The sequence below is a fragment of the Haliotis cracherodii genome, unplaced genomic scaffold, assembly GCF_022045235.1.
Source record: "Haliotis cracherodii isolate W230 unplaced genomic scaffold, xgHalCrac1.p SCAF_14, whole genome shotgun sequence".
Taxonomy (NCBI): domain Eukaryota; kingdom Metazoa; phylum Mollusca; class Gastropoda; order Lepetellida; family Haliotidae; genus Haliotis; species Haliotis cracherodii.
This window is the reverse complement of record NW_027266269.1, coordinates 28,597,868-28,609,995: the sequence shown is the minus strand read 5'-3', so window position 1 is coordinate 28,609,995 and position 12,128 is coordinate 28,597,868. Positions and strand designations below refer to the sequence as shown.

At 41.8% G+C, this 12,128-nt stretch overlaps 1 pseudogene; it reads left to right on the top strand.

Annotated features, from left to right (window-relative positions):
• The first annotated feature begins 9,101 nt into the window (after positions 1-9,101).
• On the top strand, positions 9,102-12,090 carry LOC139460339 (acetylcholinesterase-like; annotated as a pseudogene).
• The last annotated feature ends 38 nt before the right edge of the window (positions 12,091-12,128 follow it).

Sequence of the window (12,128 nt, the reverse complement as noted above, 5' to 3'; positions counted from 1 at the left end):
GTAGTAGTAGCAGTAGAAATAGTAGTAGTAGTGGTAACAGTAGAAGTAGCAGTAGGAGTAGTAGTAGTAGAAATAGTAGTAGAAGTAGTAGTAGTAGAAGTAGTAGTAGAAGTAGTAGTAGAAGTAGTAGTAGTAGAAGTAGTAGTAGAAGTAAGAGTGAGTGAGTGAGTGAGTTGGGTTTAACGCCGCTTTTAACAGTATTACAGTCATATCACGGCGTGTCAGCTTAATGTGGGAGGAAAGCCCGAAGTGATGCAGGTCAGGGACGTTTACCACTTCGGTGAAACCCACGAGCACGGATATGGTGCTGACAAACCTAGAAACATAATCTGGGCGAACCGGAGTTCAAACCCACAATCATAGGTTTCTATGGCGGCGCCTCAGACGACTGGGCCACCCCTGCTCCAGTAGAAGTAAGAGAAGTAGTAGTAGTAGTAGAGCAGAAGTAGTAGGAGTAGCAGTAGCAGCTGTATGTAGTAGTAGTTTTAGTTGTAGCAGAGGCAGTAGTAGTAGAAGCAGTGGAAATTGTAGAAGTGGTTGCAGCAGTGGTGATGGTATTAGCAGTATCATCATTATTAGTCGTAGGAATCTGAACAAAATCGGGTTGTGTACTTTATTCAGAGCAACGGGATATACAGTCATCTTTTCTTGAGAAGGGATACACATGTATTTAATAATAACTATAACTTTTACACATAGAAGAAAGTACCACAACCAGTATTTGGAGGTCGGGGAGTTTTAGACAGAAACTTCACATATAAGATAATCCATCACAGAATCTGGCAGGAACTTCTTGAGTGAGTGAGTGAGTGAGTGAGTGAGTGAGTCCCATACTTGTGCTTACAAGAAACATAAAGTTATAAAGCAAAGTTATTCTTGGAATTCTATAAATCTTGACAAATAGAGTAATATAACGCTTTCAGAACAATAATTATCTTTCATGTCAGTTATATAATGTATGCTATCTCTCATGTCACTTTCAATACATTGTTTGGGAGAGGCATTCAGATAAGCAAAATGTGCGTGTTTGCCAATCCCTCCACTTAATGGAAATATATATGTTTATATGATCAAGCGACGGCAAATGCAGATATACGCTCGCATCGAGCAATTTTGGCTGATTCGTTTCAATATGTTCGTCCGCCTGGAAAAGGTAATTTATCTTGCCGTAAAATATGTTTAACGAGCAGTAGGGGTTCATTATATGTGTCAATAATTTTAAATAACCCGAGGAGATTCATCGACGTGGTGTGAAATGGCGGACGCTTGTCTTGAGGACACAAGGCAACGACGCACTCAGTGAGTGAGTTGGGTTTTACGCCGCTTTTAACAGTATTCGGGTTATATCACGGCGTGTCAGCTTAATGTGGGAGGAAAGCCCGAAGTGATGCTGGTCTCAGACGTTTACCACTTCGGTGAAACCCACGAGCACAGGTATGGTGCTGACAAAGCTAAAAACATAATCGGGGCGAACCGGGATTCGAACCCACAATCATAGGTTTCTGGCGTGCCAAAGGGACGCAACTCTGCACAGCGAATCGCGGCGCCTTAGACGACTGGGCCACCCTTGCCCCCACGACGCACTCAACCATACCTTTCTGCAGTGACTGTACACTTGCGCCGCAGGACCAGAGAACCTGTTTTAGCTGTATTACATATTGTTTGTTTGTTTGGTGTTTAAAGGCACACGCAGCAATATTCCAGCTATATGAGCGCGGTCTGTAAATAATCGAGCATCGATCAACGCACTTGGGATACGATGACATGCATCAACCAAGTCAACGAGCCTGATCACCCGATCCCGTTAGTCGCCTCTTGCGACAAGCATAGTCACCTTTTACGTCACGCAGGGGGTGCTGAAGACCTGTTCTACCCCGGATCTTCACGGGTAGCTGTATTACGTGTGTGGATGGTGACTTCCACGTGTTATTACATTGCCCACTGTAACAAGATATTAAAGTGGAATTATAATTATGGATAATTTCACTGACCGCCAGGATGCCGAAAAGTTGGCTTACGTTGTCTAGGCTTGTGATATGTTCCATATATGAAGCTGCAAATACCTGCTACAGTAAGCTACGGTTATAACGAACTCAAAAGGGCTACTATTTTTAGTTCGTTATAACCGTAGTTCTTTATAAGCATATATACAGCATATATACAGCAAATAGTCGGGACTAAAAAGTAAGTTCGTTATATCCGTCAGTTCGTTATAAGCGAGTTCGTTATAACCGTAGTTTACTGTATGTCATTTTAAAAGACAGAAAATCTCTTCTATGTACATGTAGTACGAACTTAATGTCATTTTTTGTAGGTATAAGTATGTGCGATACAGCTTTATTGTTTTACTAATGTATGCATGTTTTCGAAATGTACAACTTTTATGGTTTCACATAACTCTGTAAATGCGCTCATGAGTATTTTAGTTTCTCTTCGCAGTGTTCTCTTAAGGTGAGGTCATATAGGGTTTACCGTCGCGTCCAAAATTATTGCACTTATATAGCGACGTGCATGCTCGTCATGTGTGTGTGTGGCTGCTTGTACTAGTCCGGACTGATGCCGATTTATAGTGCTAGCCCAATGAGATACCATGCCACAGTTTAACATGAATACCCCACTCAGTCGACAAGTCCTTGTTTTAGCCCCTTAATGCCGAGCGCCATGGGGACTTTTAAAAAACGACGATTTATAAGTGAAAAAAATATCGCCATATAACAATTCCTTGGACTAGTTTTTTTGTCAAGCGATCTTTGCCGTCGGAAGTATTAAAACAACCTTGTAATTGTGATTTTTTATTCTGAATTTTCGAATTTTAAAGTCGGCGAATGCGTAATCCAAGCAAACAATACGAATGGCCTAAGTTTGATGTTGCGTCAGTTCACAACAAAATGAATTGGACCCGATAGACTGTGGATCATAATCGGAGCCAACCTGGGATTTGTAAACCAGCTTATCTTGTACATCTTCGGACCCAGAGACCACTCCCTTGGTCTAGTAGACGGAGCGTATGCCCGGAGAACGGAAGGTGTGCGGTGCGATCCCAGACAGCGTCATACCAAAAGATTTAAAAAAATATTTTAAACGCACTCATGCACGCCAGACACACATGCACGCACAGACACACACGCACGCAATCTTGTGTAAAAGACCATTACGCGTGATTTGTAACATCCATAAGTTGAAAAGTCACAAGATTGTTTTTTTTTAAATAGTCACTAGTAATCAATAGGAATAATCACAAGTAGTTTAGGCTGAAATAGTCACTAGTAATCAATAAGATAATCACAAGTAGTTTAGGCTTAAATAGTCACTAGTGGTCAATAGGAATAGTCACAAGTTTTAACAGTCACTGGTAGTCAAAAAGAATAATCACCAGTAGTTTTAGGTTTAATAGTCTCTCGTAGTCAATAGGAATAGTCACAAGTAGCTTAGGTTTAATAGTCTCTCATAATCAATAGGAATAGTCACTAAGGTTTCAACAAAAACATATTTTTGAAACTATTCATCCAAACATTTAAATATTTGCTTAGTTAGAGTATCTGCAAGTACCAGCTTACAAATACTAGAGAAAAAATCCACATTAACAACATGTCTCTGTTTAGGATCATTCTTTCCTCAAACGCCAATATGTATGCGTGACGCCTCACGTGTATAAGAACCAATGCAGCTCTTTGTACGATAGTTTGTAGTGGACTATGCTTAAAATACGCATATCTATGCTCAATACATACAAGGCCAGGGTACGACATCCTCTCCTGGACACCCGTTGGTAACAACACGCTTCAGAATAAATCACATAATGATGTACTTCACATTTGTCCAAGATCCAATTTCAATAATTAATTTAGACATAGTTCCTGACAATCTCTTACCTTCGCACGCTGTTCGATTGATTGCATACACATATGCCTGCTGTCTCGCTGGGTACGGCTTAATGGACGTCACGCTCGATGGAATACTATAGAAAATTGTTGTCTGTGACCAACATGGCTGTAGGGTTTGTAGTCTGTCAAGCTATTACAACTCCGGAGGTTATTATCGATATATCAACACACAACTCCTGAGGTTATTATCGATATATCAACACACAACTCCTGAGGTTATTATCGAGATATCAACACACAACTCCTGAGGTTATTATCGAGATATCAACACACAACTCCTGAGGTTATTATCGAGATATCAACACACAACTCCTGAGGTTATTATCGAGATATCAACACACAACTCCTGAGGTTATTATCTAGATATCAACTCACAACTCCTGGGGTTATTACCGAGCTACTAATACACAACTCCTGGGGTTATTACCGAGCTACTAATACACAACTCCTGGGGTTATTACCGAGCTACTAATACACAACTCCTGAGGTTATTACCGAGCTACGAATACACAACTCCTGAGGTTATTACCGAGCTACTAATACACAACTCCTGAGGTTATTACCGAGCTACTATTACACAACTCCTGAGGTTATTACCGAGCTACTAATACACAACTCCTGAGGTTATTACCTAGCTACTAATACACAACTCCTGAGGTTATTACCGAGCTACTAATACACAACTCCTGAGGTTATTACCGAGCTACTAATACACAAACTCCTGAGGTTATTACCGAGCTACTAATACACAACTCCTGAGGTTATTACTTAGCTTCCGTCACCCTACTGAATAAAGTATGGCAGCAACTTGACACAAACGGGTTCTTATTATATTTTTTTCTTTGGTGGAATTCCATTTTTAAGGTGTCTAAGATTCTGGCCTGTTTGATGTGGAATGACTGGAGCCAAAACGTCCAGAACCCTGAACTATTTATTTTAGCAATTTTGTCACATTGGGCATCCATAGAACTATATTTCATCGGCTACCATAAACAAACTTTTGCATTAAAACCAACAAAACATACATGGGCGTGTTACGTCCAAAACGTGGACGACTCTACGACCAGTTGTGCTGACAACATGAAGCGATATGTATTCTCGTGATATCATAACTATTACATTCACGGTGCGAGGTACGACGGCTGCAGGAGCATCCAGTTGATGTAGATGACAAGGCTAGAGAGAGTCCACCCCACAACACACATAAGTGTAGGAACATATGTCTGCTGGTTCTCACTATACAAATAATCTGTAACGTGCATGATAAAACCAGTGAATCCATTTCAGCTTTATCATGAATATATACACTACTGCGTACACTGCAGGCACAACTCGTAAAACGTTGGTGCATGTCATTAAGTACAACCATACTGGTGAGGTGAGATGAAAATGTCAAAAACTAAAATGAAAATACAGAAAACTATTTCCACCGCGGTGATAATATTTCCATCGCTGTGAAAACTATTCCCCCCCGCGGTTATAATATTTCTGTATTTTCTTTTTAGTTTTTGACATTTTCGCTTTTGTTTTTGACATTTTCTTTTTTGTTTTTGAAATTTTCATTTTATTTTTCGACATTTTCGCTTCACTTTTCCGCGATTCAATATCTTCTTTATACGTGATTCATCACATATTTGTGTGACAAAACGTGTTAATTTGCAAAAGGTTACGATAAAGTATGTGAAATATCAAAATATTGAAAAACAGACTCCATGTCCCCTATGGGCCCCCGTACCATCCATATATACTGATCATGAACTCCTTTGGAAAAGGAATACTGATGAAAATGTGTTTCTAATAATATTTAAGATAGTTTCATTTTCTTATGACTAGTATAATATCATGAAGAATATTATGTTCTCTTAGTTCACGCAAATGGTGGGGTGTTTGCGGAAAATAGTTTCTCATGACACTGGTAACCATGGAGACAAATAGAATGTCTACATAATCATGACCGAGATCCGAAAAGTTTCAGTCAAGATGAACTTTAAACTTTAATTATTTTGTCCTCAAACGATGTCTTCAATCGTACGCGTAGAAATTGCAAATGGCAAATTTGTACTTTTACACATAGAAAGATGAAATTTGTGTTTTCAAAGTAGGTCAGGCAACTGAAACACACATGTTGAAACAACGCCCATTCGGAATATTCACATTTATGTAGTAAATCTCTTCAGACACATTAAACAGAAATACCAAACACCCTCGTGATTTGTTTCTCTGCCATTCTACTAAATATGTCACACCTTGATCAGTTGAATACTAACGAAGTCCATGTTCCAGGCTTGAATACCAATGCGATTGTCTTTGACATTGTTCTACGGGAGGCGCATTTACACGGCGAAAGGTTTCTGGAACCTATTGGGGGAGCTTGGAGTCGGGAGTTCAACGTGTAATGAGGTGTAAGTAATTTTTAATTATTTCATCAAATTATTTCCAGTTCGTAAACTCAGATCTGGTTTAGTTAATATGTCATGTCTGTGTCAACATGACCGCTTCATTTAGGCGTGAACCATTTAAAAAATAATTTCATGTGAATAAATTACTCGTATATGGTCAGTGTGAAATGCCTGGAATAATTTATGGGATTGTTCAGGGGATGGGGATGAGGATTGGGATGGGGGAGGGGGTTGCTATAGCAATAACGCCTTCTTTGGTAAATAGTTTGTTGAATATGGCATGTTTCACACGCATGTCATTTAATTGTTTGGACATGATATTCTCGCGTGAACAACTCTCGATTTAGCAAACTCAAAGTTTGTTACACAACCAAACCAGGTAGCGCACCCATGTAAATCGTCCGTTGTAACAAAATCTGCAGAGAATGTTGAGTCTGGAGTATCCGCCCAAATAGACTCCTATGGGAGCAAAAGGCAAAACAGTGATGAAATTCATAGCAGTGGATCACTAACAATCAGAAACAAAGTTCCTTTAATCAAGTGGACACATCTAGACGTTCCCAACAGTGTCTTTGGCTACATTATCAACCCAGGTTCTCTTTGGTTACATTATCAAACCAGGTAGTCTTTGGTTACATTATCAAACCAGGTAGTCTTTGGTTACATTATCAAACCAGGTAGTCTTTGGTTACATTATCAAACCAGGTAGTCTTTGGTTATATTATCAAACCAGGTAGTCTTTGGTTACATTATCAAACCAGGTAGTCTTTGGTTACATTATCAAACCAGGTAGTCTTTGGTTACATTATCAAACCAGATAGTCTTTGGTTACATTATCAAACCAGGTAGTCTTTGGTTACATTATCAAACCACGTAGTCTTTTGTTACATTATCAAACCAGGTAGTCTTTGGTTACATTATCAAACCAGGTAGTCTTTGGCTACATTATCAAAGCATGAAGTCTTTGGTTACATTATCAAACCAGATAGTCTTTGGTTACATTATCAAACCAGGTAGTCTTTGGTTACATTATCAAACCAGGTAGTCTTTGGTTACATTATCAAACCAGGTAGTCTTTGGTTACATTATCAAACCAGGTAGTGCTTTCAACGAACCCGTCTTTATTAAGGATGGTCGGGATGAAGGAATCAAGGCAACGTAGGAACATTCCTTTGATAAAAAGACACGTGCTGACGTTCCTAACAATAACCTGTCGTTATCTTTGCTAACAACATCAAAGCTGGTAGCGCTCTCGGGGAGACCGTCCGGGGAGATCCGGGGTAGAAGAGTCTTCAGCAACCCACGCTTGCCGTAAAAGACGACTAACGGGATTGGGTGGTAAGACGGAGCCATTCTCTTGGACGAGTTGCGTCCCGTAGACGTGCCAGGATACCATGGGCATGGGTTCTAATTCTAGATTCGCTCTAATAATGATTCTTAGTTGGTCACCATTCAGGTTTTCGTGGGTTTCAACTAAGCAAAAACGCACGAGGCCTACATAATTAATGTTTTCTTCCCGTTTTGTTTGTTTTTTTGCTTCACGCTCAACTCAGCAATGTTGCAGCTATGTGATGGCGGTCTGTGAATAATCGAGTCTGGACCAGACAATCCAGTGATAGACATAATGAACATCGGCCTGACCACCCGGTTCTGATATAGTCGGAATCATACAATCCACTCTTCTTTTGAAACTTTTGTCGCTTTTATTTCACAAATGCATGCATGTGTGATGCCGATTTATAGAGCTAGCCCACTGAGATACCATGACGCGGTTTAACATGAATATCCCACTCAGACACAGTATACTGACTCCAAGCCGACTCGTCCTTGTTTTAGCCCATTAATGCCGAGCGCCAAGGTAGCAAAAAGTACCTTCTTTTAACGTCTTTTGGTATGACACGGCCGGGAATCGAACCCCGGACCTTGCGCTGTCCGGGCTGACGCTCTACCACTAGACCACGGAGGCGGTCAGTTGAAGTGGGACACACGTGTTATAACGTTACATCGGTTCAGTACGCCAATTTTAATGTTTTCGAACATGAACTTGTTGATGCAGACATGCATACCACCACTGGATGGATGGATGGATGGATGGATGGATGGATACGGAATATGTATCAAGTTATAGTTATTTATTCGGAATCAGAATCCAGAATTATGCAACTTTTCATTCCATATCAAAACAAGAATGAAAGACTGAAAGAACGAACGAATGAAGAGTAGCACTGGCGACCAATGCAACGCCGAGTTATCTACTGAAAAACTGTAATTCCCCAGAGCATTACAGAAATTAAATACCCTCCATCTGGGTTCAATGATGATTAACCGCCTCCGTGGTCTAGTGGTAGAGCGTCCGCCCGGAGAGCGGAAAGTCCGGGGTTCAATCCCCGGCCGCGTCATACCAAAAGACGTTAAAAGATGGTACTTGTTGTTACCCTGTCTGGCGCTTGGCATTAATAAGGGGCTAAAACAAGGACTGGTCGGCTCCGAGTCAGTATACTGTGTCTGAGTGGGTCATCCATGTTAAAGTGCGGCATGGTATCTCTGTGAGCTAGCACTATAAATCGGCATCAGTCCGGACTAGTACAAGCAGCCACACAAACACACACACGTACATGCACGTCGCTATATAAGTGGAATAATCTTGGACGCGACGTTAAAACCCATTTCACCTCACCTTCAATGATGATTAAATGAATTTTCACTAAAATGAGTTCCATGAATGCTGGCCTTCCTATCTTTGTCGTTAAACAAATACCAAAATCAGAGAAAACACATACAGATTTTGCACTTGTTTCTTTTACGTGGTTTCAGCAGGATGAGTCAGATGAGGTGGATGAGGCGGGTCGCCACCCTGGTGACGCTGGTGCTGTTCCTGCTCAGCCAAGCACGACCCCAAACTGTTCGAACTACCCATGGCCTTATCACAGGAACGAGACTGACCTTCCTCAATAAACAGGTAGATGCTTACTATGGCATCCCCTATGCTGAACCCCCTATCAACAATCTAAGATTCGACTACCCCCACCCTGTAGACCCATGGGCTCCCCTTACCATGACAGTTCAGGTTCCACCGCCTTCATGCCTCCAGCCGTCCAGTGTGCCCCCATCCCCAGAGCCCTATAGAAGGAATCCTTCTGGCTTCTCCGAGGATTGCCTCTACCTTAATGTATGGGCCCCGGTCAATGGTCAGAGGGATATGGCAGTTCTGGTTTTCATACATGGAGGTGGGTTCCTTCAAGGAAGCGCCCAGCTACCCCTGTATTCAGGGCAGTATTTGGCTGGGGAGAAGGACATAGTCGTCGTGTCCATTAACTACAGACTAGGAGCTCTGGGATTCCTCTTTCTTGGGCCTAATAGCATCCCCGGCAACATGGGGCTCATGGACCAATGGTTGGCACTGGAATGGACCAGAAACAATGTGGACTACTTTGGAGGTGACCCTGAAAAGATTACCATTTTAGGAGAGAGCACTGGAGCCGCATCTGTCGGCTTTCATCTGCTGTCTCCCTTTTCACGGAACCTATTCAACAAAGCTATTCTTCAAAGTGGGACTCCGATAGCCAACTGGACGTACAACGACGCTGCAACTGCAAGGGATTACAGCATGAACTTGGGAGGATTGTTGGGATGTCCTTTAATAAACGACATGGCGCTGATGCACTGCCTCGTAGGAGCTGATCCTCAAATTCTAACCAACATCCAGCTAGCTGTAGCAAGGGAAGGCATGCCGTTTCTCCCGGTTGTGGATGGTGTGTTTATTCCAGATGACCCCTTGAAGTTGATGGCTTCCGGGAGCTTCAAGAACGCGTGTTTGCTGCACGGTGTTGTGGAAGATGAAGCGACTCTTTTTCTTCTTCCATCAATACAACAGGCCCTCAATGCATCCACGCCACCACCCAGTGTCACCTTAACGAAGGATCAATATGACGAATTGCTGACACAGTACATGGACGGCGTAAACAAGCATACACGGAATGATATTCTGTCCCTTTTCTACGAGACTGGCCAGGAACCAGGATCAAACGCAGACTATGTGGAACTTTTAAATCAGATACGTAGTGACATTGACTTCAAATGTCCAGCAACAGATTTCGGGAGCTATTACGCCCGTGATAACCCCACCTATCTCTACAGCTTCAGACATCGTCTCTCAACAAATCCGTTCCCAAACTGGGTTGGAGCGGCACACTCCTACGAAATGGAACTGGTGTTTGGCCTTCCTCTGAACGCGTCGTGGGAATTTACACCTGATGAGCAGGAACTGAGCTTTAACATCATGACGTACTGGAGTAATTTTGCCAAAAGTGGGTGAGTAGTTCTTGCATTATTCCACTTATTTCATGAATCGTTTTTAAATTTCATGGAACAGTTTACACGGATCGACAAACAACACTGCGGACTGACCTCCACTTGTTCCAAAGTGAATTAGTGAGTGATTTGGGTCTAACGCCGCTTTGAACAGTATTTCAGTCATATCACGGCGTGTCGGCTTTATGTGTGTGTGTGTTGGGGGGGGGGGGGGGGGGGGGTATGGTGCTGACAACTCCAGATACTTAATCAGACGTGTAAACACAATAATGTACATGTGACAATATATTTCGAACAGGAACCCGAACACCCCGGAACCATTGAACACGGTATGGCCGACGTACGACAACGTCAACAAGACGTACCTGCTGCTCGATGTCGTCAGTAACTTAGCAACCAAGCGAGGACTCCGCCATCGAGAGTGTGCCTTCATCAACCAGATCCTGCCATTGATAGGAACGAACCCAGGTGACAACAGCCTTCAGTTCCATGTACAATGTTTAATAGAACGGAAGCTAGTTCCCCAGTCCTTCAACGCTGATGATCTACATCATTAAACCTGTCCGTGCAACCCATTATATTGTAGGGCGGCGGGGTAGCCTAGTGGTTATAGCGTTCTCTCCTCACGCCGAAGACCCGGGTTCGATTCTCCAAATGGGTACAATGTGTGAAGCCAATTTCTGGTGTCCCCCGCCGTGATATTGCTGGAATAGAGCTGAAAGCGGCGTAAAACCACACTCACTCACTCACTCACTCATTTCCATTGTAACTTCAAATTATCATAATATCTTAATGATCTTGGTCACATGTATGCCCCTGGTTCTAGAAATATAAAATTGCGTTGTTTTGTTTAGTTTTATAAATATAAATAAATAATCAAGTTGTTGTAAATTGTGCATAAGTAATTTTTTAATGCTAAGATTGAGTTTCATCATGAACCACAATCAATGTTTTTTTTGGACAAATTATGTTTACCGTACACAATATATGTTGGACACATTTTTTTCACAGAGAGTACTCAACCTCAGCTCTCGCCCATAAATTGCCCTCAGCGACAAGATTCCTTCACGTCGACGCCTTCTGTCACCCTCGGTAAGTGTGTAGGTGTGGTTGTTTAGGAGTCGTGTTGTCACCTTAGCCTTTGTGTCGAACAGATATCTGCAATCTTCCAAATTCTTATAGAAGGTCATTAAATATCGCTAGTCATATTAAACTACGGCTTAATTTGAACGAACATCAAATTGAATTGCTAATTATTGTAGACTTTTTCAGATTCAAGTTTCTTTCGTTTCTATGGAAACCTATTTTACAATATTCTATAAGTTGAGCCCGCGTGTTAAATTTATGCCGTGACGATGTATTGTTTGCGCTATATCAGGCATACGGGCATATGTACCGTTATCTGTGCTCTCTTAATGATCCTCAACATGATTGTCACTGGACTTTACCAAAGGTAACGCTTGTCAAGAATCACGATGATGGCAATCACCTTATGATGAGAAGTGTTGGGGTCGCCTTGTGGTTATAGCGTTGT